We start from the raw sequence: 9,841 nt of genomic DNA, 5'->3' as shown, positions 1-9,841 counted from the left end.
GGACGATATATAAGGACGATATATAAGGACTAGATTAGAAAAATTTGGAGCCAGTTTTCTATATCATTTCCGCTATTCTTTCCTTGTCCTACTCCTATCAGCAAACAGTAAAACTGCATTTTAAACACCTTGAATGCTTTTCTATTTTAACAATTATTTTTCGAAGCATGTGCTGAGATAACATCAGTTCTTAAAGTGAATATCACTGAGCTAAGAAGTGATCCAACTTTAACAGTAGTTTCCAATCTCAAGTCAAAAGAGAAATTCGTGAATCTTTATCCTTTTCCGAACCCGCCATACCGTCAAATCCCCTGCGACAATTCGGACATTTGCCGCGTTTTCCTGAAAAAGAATGATATTATGATCAGAAAAAAACTTTAATCATGCAGTGTTTTCCTAAAACATCGTTAAAACTGTTTATAATTCGTTTCTAGGTTTTCTGCAGGGATTAAACCTCCGTTTTTCATTAATATGTTAGCACTTGCTGATAGAACTCTTGCCTGCGGCTCTGTTTCTATCTACGCCATCTTGAAAATAAAAGTAACCTTATCAGATTATAAAGACATACCGGAGATCTTTGACAAACTCGTTGACAAACCCAACCCTATCCCCCCCGTTTCAGTGTTGGATTGTGCAATGCACCCAAACCCCTTGTGTAGTGCTTTTCAGTTTGTGAGCAACAGTAGGCAGCAATTAAAGGCATTTTTTGCATGCTACGCAACATTGCAAAGGGGGAGAGGGGGAAATAACTTAATATTTTCATGTTTCAAGGTAAAAAAAACAACAACAAGTGTGGCAAGGTTTTGTCAGAGATTGAAGGAACGGACGTTTTATGCCGCCTTTTATGCAATTGTTGGGGGATGAAAATGCAAATTAGTGAGGTTAAAAGAAAATTTTTTATTCGCGTATGTGCAAAAGAAAAAGAAACATACAAAACAGAACAAAGAAGAACACCTGTCGCGTACCGCTAACGCATATCTATATACAGTCTTTATACTCTGATAAGGAATAGCTTTTAATTGTATGGGAAACTAAAAGTTCTTTGGGAGAAACCGAAATCGTAACTCCTATCTTTAAAAAACAATAATAAAGTAATAAAAGAGTACAATAATAGTGAAGTGCTAGCTAAAGGCAAAAGCTATTAGTCTAGTGTTACTTTAGTTGAAGATTCTTTTCGTTGCTTGTTTTTGCGACAATTCCGCTAACATACCGACGAAGACCGACCAAAGGGATCCGAAATTCGTTTAGTATCTTAATAGCTTATCATGAAGAGTCCGGAATCCGCGCCAAAATTCTCAGCTAATCCGCGATCCGCTGTATTTTCGAAATCCGCGAATCCGCTCAATGTATCACAAAAGACCAAATCCGTCGATCCGCGAACCTATTCCCCCCACCCCACCCCCTTCTTATTGCGATGGACAGTAAACTAAGTTCTCGCTCGTGCGGATTTGTTGGCATATGTATTTTGCTATCAAACCCAAAAGCAAAAAAGCAAACACAGTGTCACTTTTTGAAAGTCCAATATGAAAACATCTGCTAACGATGAGCTGGTAGACTTATAGACTTGCACCAAGTCGCCATCTATTGGCGAGCAAAGCGAGTCGAAAAGCGTCGCGAAGACGACCGCGAGTTCGCCCTCTATATTGGCGAGCAAAGCGAGTCGAAAAGCGTCGCGAAGACGACCGCGAGTTCGCCCTCTATATTGGCGAGCAAAGCGAGTCGAAAAGCGTCGCGATGCGACGACCGCGTGACATGCCTAAACCGCGCGTCGAAGGACTTTAAGAAAGTCTAGTACTTACTTTTGGTCTGGTTTTTCCGCTTCACAGGATCACGTTTTTGTGGATCGCTCCCTACTAAAGGCAACACAGGACCACGTTCTTGGGGATCCCTTTCAGGCTCCCAAAATTGAAAATTCTTTGCAGAATCACGGTCAAGAGGATATTGACCAGGGTATTGACCAGGATATCGAGGTTGAGGAAATGATATCGGCAGGCCCAAAGTTATCAGCAACAAAACAAGGCACTTCATATCCCTTCAAAAATACATTACGGAAATTGGAAAGAAGTTAAGGAATATATACTTGTTAAATAAGCGAATTACCTTCTGAGACAGAATCACCAGTTGCTTGTACAAGATTTTTCAGTGAATACTCTGAAAGCTTCTCTTGTAATCACCGTTAACGTTGATTGCGAATTTTCAAACCCATTAAAACATCAAAAATTAAAACATATCTGATCTTTATTAGCATAGATCTTTTTTACGATTATATTTTTACGTTTACTCCATATCTTTCTCAATCCATTTTCAAACTTGTTTATTAAACCTTTTTAGGATTTTATTTTCCCGTTTATTCCTAAGTTTTAGTTTCGATTGAGAAGATTAATCAAGCACTTTGAAAGTGTTTCATCACATTTGTAAACATCTCGAATTTCGTCAAAAATACTTCGCTGCGCGTCGTATTTTCAACTATCATCTCGGTGTCTGGAAACATACAGTCGAACCACTATTAATTGTAAGTGGTGACCCTCGGAGAAATCACGGTAATTAAAAAAAGTTCGTCATAATGTGTCGTAGAAACACATATTTTTGCCAGAAAATCAAGGCATATCATCACTTAGGGTCACTTAGCTGTGGAAAATAAATCGTAAGAATCACATCAAGACGTCCGAAAAATGAACGTTGCCTTCAGAGTGTTTTTATCGTCATCTATTTTGGACTCTTATCAGCCATCGGCTTTTTGAAAACAAGGCCAAAAGTTTTACGTGTCGATACATGTATAAAATTCATAGCAGTGACAGCTTATCATTACTTAGCCGGTTACTAAGCTGTGTCAAACAGACCGACAGAATCACAACAAGACTATATAATCCCATCAACGTTGGCTTCAGGGTGTTTTTATCGCCATTTATCTCGAACTCACTCTCGTCCCCATAGCCCTTTCGTTTCTCTTAGCCGGATTGGCACGACAAAACGGAGGGCTCTGGGGACATAGGATTTTTGAATTAATTCGAATTTTTTTGATTGGCTGTTTGAAACAAAGAATTCCTAAACGGAAGTCGAAAACGTAACGACTCTCTCATACATTCTTTTGAAACTTCATGACTACATACATGAAGACCGGAAGTCCTATAATCTAGGACTGGAAATCCTGCAGTGTCCTCAGCCCGGGGGGGGGGGGGGGCACTCTCATATAAGAGCTATATAGGTATGTGCAGCTGTGAAGGGTATGGTTTTCAAGCAGTTTAGTCTGGGATAGGGTATAGAAATCAGAGACTTTTGGTCTAGAAAAGGGCATCATTTGCCTGGAAACTGATCAGTGGTATGACGAAGTACGTCCAGAATAGGAATAGAAACTCGGAAGAGAAAGAGGCTTTCCTAAACGTAAATAAAATCATCGCGGCATCGTTGTTGACAGATGGTTTTTCATTAAAACACTGATAGTGATACGGTTCTAAATCAAAGATCTCTTCGAGATATCGACTTTTTTTGCATGAAGTTAGTATGAGTAGAAGGTTTATCCTGGGCATTGTTGTTCGAACATATCATGGAAGAATTCAAACGTCTTTCAGTTCAAGCATTTTTTTATTTTCGCGGAGTAAATGCTGTACTTGTCAGTCGCGACGGCTGGGTGCTTTGCGACTCATATACTTTGGCTTGGTTAAAAAAGGTAAACTTTGACGTTTGCCTTTAACATGTTTAATCGAAATAGTTGTTTCCTTTCGAGTTAGAAAGATTTCTACTCGGCTTAATGCAGAAAAATAACGCCTGATCGCAGGTTAGGTTACGCACGACAGAGTTACCTTTTGTCTCGTCACGCAATCTTAACCCCACATTGAGAAGTAAATTTTCGTTTGGATATTACCAAAAGCCGCTTCTCCTCGTTATTCTTTACCTTACGGCTACACATCCCATTTCTAACGACTACATTTCCAAAAAAAACAGTTGCTGTTTATTTTTCTAATGGCGATGCATTAACTTCTGAACGGAAGAAACGTTTAACGTTTACTGCTTCCACCGGAAGTAATTTCACAACAGGCTACAAAACCGACACTTAAAAGAAGACCACCAGCTGCAAGTCTACAATGTACACGACCAGTTTTCTGTTTTAAAGAAATGCCGCACAAAGTTGGACTGTTTAATTTACGAAATGCTCTTTATTAGAAACATAAAGCCGAAACTTAACACGCAATCAGATTCTGTGCATGCTAAACTGTTTATTTAAAATCTTAATATGCTAATATATTATCACACCCTAGATCACTATATAAGCCTGAACTCCGTATTATAATTTTAACTTGATAATGATGACATGGCGTCATCGAAACGTCGTTCTATTTTCCTATCGCTTATTTTTCTTCTCAAATGTTTCACAAAACATTTTGTTATTCGAAAGCTACAAAAACACTTATAAATATCACTTAACACATTTAATGATGTTGCAATTAGCGAAGCGCACTAATGACGTCACAGAATTTGACCCCCGGTGTGAGTCAAAATTCGGACAAACAAACCGCTCTGTAAGAGCAATGTATGGTTGGCGGGCACTTTGGAGGCATATTTAGCGATTGTTTCACAAAACCATGGCCAGATTGGCTCGGACTTCGGAAAGCCTTACCTGTGCAACGTAGAAAGCTCAAACCGTGGTTTGAGACAAAAGGTTTGTCAAACAGAGCGATTATTCAATAAATGTGTAAAATGTTTTACTCTCAGTTATTGAATGGATTATAAAGGCCCGATTTGCTGCCGGGATTTGCTGAAAGAAAACATTTATTTTTATGAGAAATGCAAAACGTTTACACTGTTCTTAGTGGCACATTTTGCAACACAACAGAGCTAACCTCAGATTTATGCCACCACAAAATTACACAAAGAAACGCTCGTCCGATCGGTCCCCTTGCCTGACCCGAATATTTAAAGAGGTCAATTTCGTTACACAATTGTCGCGGCAAATACTATTTAATATACACTGTTCGAGCTCGGCAGCTGTAGCTGCAGTCTGTAATAGTAATGGGGATAAATAATAGCTTTATTTAAATCAAACCCGCCGTCAATTCCATTAGAAAGGCGTTTGAATAGCATTAATATTTTCGCCCTCTATCTATCATGTGTTCGTGTTGTAAAATAAAGGTTGAAAAGGTTTAAGTTCACTTTTACCGCGTAGATTCAAAGCCAAAGGAAAGATGAAGTAATGTTTAAAGCGCGAGCACAAGAGGCACTGTATTCAAAGTGTATTGTAGGTTATCATGTTTAAAATAAAAGTTTAAAAGGTTCTACAGTCGAAGCTCTCTTAACGGACACTCTCGTAAGCCTGGGGCGGATCCAGGATTTCGAGAAGGGGGGTTCGAACAAATGGGCCGCCGAAGGCGGGCCCATCTGGGGGGGTCCGGGGGCATGCTCCCCCGGGAAATTTTGAAATTTAAGTCCTCGGAAATGCGATTTCCAGCGTTTTGAGGGATGATTGTGGACGGTTTAATACCTCAACAAACCATCTATTTTTAAAGCCATTTTATTAAACAAGGACTACGTTTAAGTCTTTACAATAATCAACTGACACCTACAAAATGAAACTAAAATCACTGTAATATATTTGTCTTCGCTATTTAATGTGTTCTAAAAAGTTACGCTTAAGATTCCTCAAAAATGGGATTAACGTGTAACATTCTATGAGGTTGTTGTTCGGCTAATTTCTGAACTATAGCATCGCAATCGACAGGCTTTTCATAATGAATACTCATTAAAGTCAGGCCAAGGAGTCTCTCGGTTGTCATCGTGGTCCGAAGTTAACGCTTGACTAGTTTTAAAGTGCTGTTTGAGCGGAATTGTACATGCAATTCGCAACAACAGGTGGATGTTCGGAAAGATTTCTGGATCATGAACATGTAGATAGACAGAAAGTGTAATCAATAAAGTTGCAATTTGTTAACCTAAGGGAACATTTGAACAAAAACAAATTGAGTTTCTTCGAACCTGTAAGGCAGGTTGAAGCGCGTCTGGTTTGTCCGTCTCTGATTGCCATTTTCTCATCCAACGATCATATTGAATGTCGAGAGTCTGTGGGCTTGGGATATCTGACATATACATCTCGGAGAGTACAGCAATGTCTACATTTGTGCCCGCATCAATGGAAGGAAGCGCTTATATAAAACAAATTTTAAACTGGCATTTTGTTTCGTTCACTTATGTTTTTTCGTCAGAAAGTGCTCGTGTTAGAATGTTTTTTCTCTCAGTTTAGGGGGTTCGACCGAACCACCCGAACCACCCCTGGATCCGCCCCAGTAAGCGGACAGCTCTACTTACGGCCACCTTGTTTGAAACCCCGTTTTAACTCCCATACCCCGGGGGGGGGGGTACTCAACAAAGTTTTGTACGGGGAGGCTCCGCCCCGAGCTCCTACCCCTTACCCTTTTATATACCATTTTGCCAGAAATTGTACCCCTTTCGTATACCTTTTCATGAAAAAAGGTACCCCTTTCATATACCTGAAAGTCATGGCATAGACTTAAAACACAACGTTTTCTTTTCATTTTCAAGTAGCGCTTCATAAACTGAAATTATACAGCCATAAATTGCATCTGCTCGAAATATTTTTATTAAAAGGCCCTTTCAAAAACCTAAATGACTGATTTCCATACCCTTTCGTATACCTAAACTTGTGAAATCCCTACCCTTTCATATACCTGAAGCCTGAAAAAGGTACCCCTTTCGGGCGGAGCCTCCCCGTATAGGCCATTATAGGGAGTACCCCCCCCGGGTCCCATACAAACTCTGTATTTTTACATTCTCGTAAGCGGACATTCCCGTAACCGGCCGCGGACACTTTCAGAGATTACGACTTAGACTTTTTCTTTGTTTTTAAGCTCCCGTAAACGGACACCCGAAAGAAAATCCTACTTACAACCTCTGTATCCTGTTATTATCAATCAAATTCACGTCGCCGTTTGTGACAATGATTTTACAGTAATTACAGGACCACATTTTAGTGCTTGTTTTGTCGTCATCCACTTTCGTCCGGTTATTGTTAGCTGGGCAAGCTCCCATAAGCGGCCATCTATCCCCTTCACCTCTAGTGGCCGCTTACGAGAACCATTCTCGTAAGCGGCCAGCTCCAGTTACGGACACTTTTTCGCGTCCCGAGGGTGTCCGCTTACGAGAGCTTCGACTGTAGTTCACTTTATACCGCGTAAATTTGTAAAATAATTAGAAAAATCGTCAAATCGGAGAAATAGGTAGAATCGCGTAGAACTCGGAGAATCGGAAAAATCGGAGAATAACAATCGGTAGAATCGTATAATCGGAAAAATCGGAGAATCGTGTAGAACTAGGAGAATCGGAAAAATCGGAGAACAGCAATCGGAAGAATCGTATAATCGGAAAAATCGGAGAATCGTGTAAAACTAGGAGAATCGGAAAATCGGAGAATAGCAATCGGAAGAATCGTATAATCGGAAAAATCGGAGAATCGTGTAAAACTAGGAGAATCGGAAAAATAGGAGAAATCGGAAAATCGCAAAATAACAATCGGAAGAATCGTGTTGAACACGGAGAATAAGAATAATCGGAGAATCGGAAGACTTGTACGTCACAATTCATATTTTACTATTCTCCGATTTAGCCATAATCGCACTCTTCTGAAACAGATCGGATGGCCGGCGATCAGTGCCGTCAAATTCGGGAAGAATTCTGAACTTCTTGCAACCGACGATCTTTCCGGTGCCTAAATGAAGCAAACATACAAGTGCTATCCTTCGCAATTATATAATTCGATAGTAATTCGCTATCCGCCGCTTAAATTTCTCGGCAGCCTGAATAATTTTGCAGTGGAAATCAAGGTGTCATTACCGGATCTTCGACTAATAAATTCAATTTTGGGCCATTTTTTGGATACCTTCAATCTGTTTTTCACTTACTAAAGCAAAAATGTTTGAAATATATCATTTTTCGAGCCTTTCGAGAATCTCGGCCTCAAATTGTGCCTTTCTCGCCCTTTTTTTCTTGTCAAGAATGCGTCCCCTCCATACAAAGCCTTTGCCAAAACTAAAATTGTTGTCCGACTCACGACTCACTGTGGTGAAATCTATTTTTAGTAATAGTGCGCTTTACTAGATGATGTTGCAATTCTAAATTGTGCAACTCAGCAGAAATAATCAATTGTCACGAAAAAAGTTCCCTTTGGTTAACTATTAGCAACGTTTTAGTGTGTTCGTGCAGTAATGTTTGACCTCCTGACCTCTTTTAGTGCTTTGGCTAAATTAAAGGCACGGCGCCGCACAGTAAAATCTTTAGAAAAGCAGTCACTTGAGAAACACACTGAAGTCGTGTTTGCGTTAGTCACGGAGTGGACGTGACATGAATTTCCTTTACCACGTCATCTTTTGCTTTTTAAAACCACATGCCTAGCCGGAAAAATGCCTGCTTACGCATGCAAATATTTATTTTGTTCCGAATGTTCAATAAAATAACCCAAACCAGTTCATTTAAAAGAAAGCCAAATCACGCCAAAATAAAGAGTAGACTATAAAGGCTATCCCATTGTGTTTCTCCGTTTAGCGTCTTCCGACAAGCTTTTGGTAATTCCCCTGGCGCGATGACGTGTATCCCGTGCTTTGAAACATTCTTGCTGAGCTTGCAACTTACGTTTCGATAACGTTTCGATTCTCAAAATACCGTAAACTCAAAACAAAAATTGGGATATCCAGAAAATAAGTCGTTGTTTTGCAATATTTAACACGTTCCGGGTAAATTATACGACTTGTACTCGCTCCGAGCCAAACGCTTCAGTAACACAACAATAAATATTTCACACAAACAGAGCGCAGAGTATTCAAACTTAAAATAGGTGAATGATTATTTATAGCTACAAGCGAGAGATCGCGTGACATGGGTCTGACGTAGTGGTAGTTTTAAATAGCTTGGACATGTCCAAGCGGTCTTTGTTTTCGCTATGTGATTTTAGGTTAAATTAATATTAGCGCCTAAAGACTTGTACTAGTAAAAATTGCGTTCTTAATCGTTTTAAACTTCGCTGCCTTCGAGCGCTGAACCCCTTACATTCTTAATTGGTTATGTGACGTAAGATTTGGGCTACTCACGTTTTTGATTCTTATATAATGTTTGTAAATTTGACAAGTCACGTTTTTTCTACAAGAACGGAAGTGCTGAAGCACAACTATAGAGTGACACTTTACAAGTCACGCGCTTTGATCACCCACAGCGGAAAGTATTCCCTTGAGAAATTAAAACAGTCCCTTGAGAGTTAACAAGAATGCAATCCCTTCCGGTTCAGATTTTAGCCCATGTAAATGCTATTCTACTTCTTTTTGCTTGTAAACAAGCAAAAAAAGTCGAAAAAAGGCAAGTCTGTGATAGGGTAGGGACTTTTGGGGTCTAGTCTAGTATAGGGTTGCAAAATCAGCTGAACATGGTCTGGTATAGGGCAAGGGTTTCAAATTCCCAGCGGCACACCCTCGCCCAAAAATATACAGGGTGCTCCCCCCACCCCCCCCTCGGGGTCCCCAGAGCCCTTCGTTTCCTCGTGCCAAGGCTCAGCCGGCTAAGAGAAACGAAAGGGCTATGGGGACGAGAATGTCTCGAACTCAGCTTTTTTAAAACAAGGCTAATAGTTTAACGTGTAGTTGGTGGCCGCGTGATAGAGGCATAGTTACTAACTAAGATAGAGCGTAAAACAATCTGACAATAGATTAACCCTCATAGGTACGGCCGAAAGGTAGCCGCAGCCGCTTAATAGAGGTAGCCGCTTGATAGGGGTTTTATTTACTCTATTATACTGAGGATAATTTTGTGACTTGAATAACTGACCGCTTATAATAAAATGGGAGATGAC

The 9,841-nt window shown here is 40.1% G+C and overlaps 2 protein-coding genes across 3 annotated transcripts in view; one reads left to right on the top strand and one right to left on the bottom strand.

Annotated features, from left to right (window-relative positions):
• The window catches only part of LOC144630408 (uncharacterized), an 87,383-nt gene extending 85,142 nt beyond the window's left edge, over positions 1 to 2,241 (bottom strand). The window contains exons 1-3 of one of the 2 annotated variants that reach the window (XR_013566511.1): positions 2,101 to 2,241; positions 1,800 to 2,032; positions 267 to 342 (exon numbers count right to left, since the gene is read on the bottom strand). The gene's annotated coding sequence lies outside the window, so the exon portion shown is untranslated. Of the gene's footprint in view, positions 1 to 266; positions 343 to 1,799; positions 2,033 to 2,100 lie in introns of those variants that run through there. The other variant, XR_013566510.1, reaches the window with a different exon arrangement.
• The window catches only part of LOC144629658 (uncharacterized), a 240,225-nt gene that overhangs the window by 4,484 nt on the left and 225,900 nt on the right, over positions 1 to 9,841 (top strand). The window lies entirely within an intron of this gene.

Source organism: Oculina patagonica, chromosome 11, assembly GCF_052425735.1.
Source record: "Oculina patagonica isolate OP01 chromosome 11, crgOcupat, whole genome shotgun sequence".
Lineage (NCBI taxonomy): Eukaryota > Metazoa > Cnidaria > Anthozoa > Scleractinia > Oculinidae > Oculina > Oculina patagonica.
This window is presented reverse-complemented; position numbering and strand designations above follow the sequence as displayed.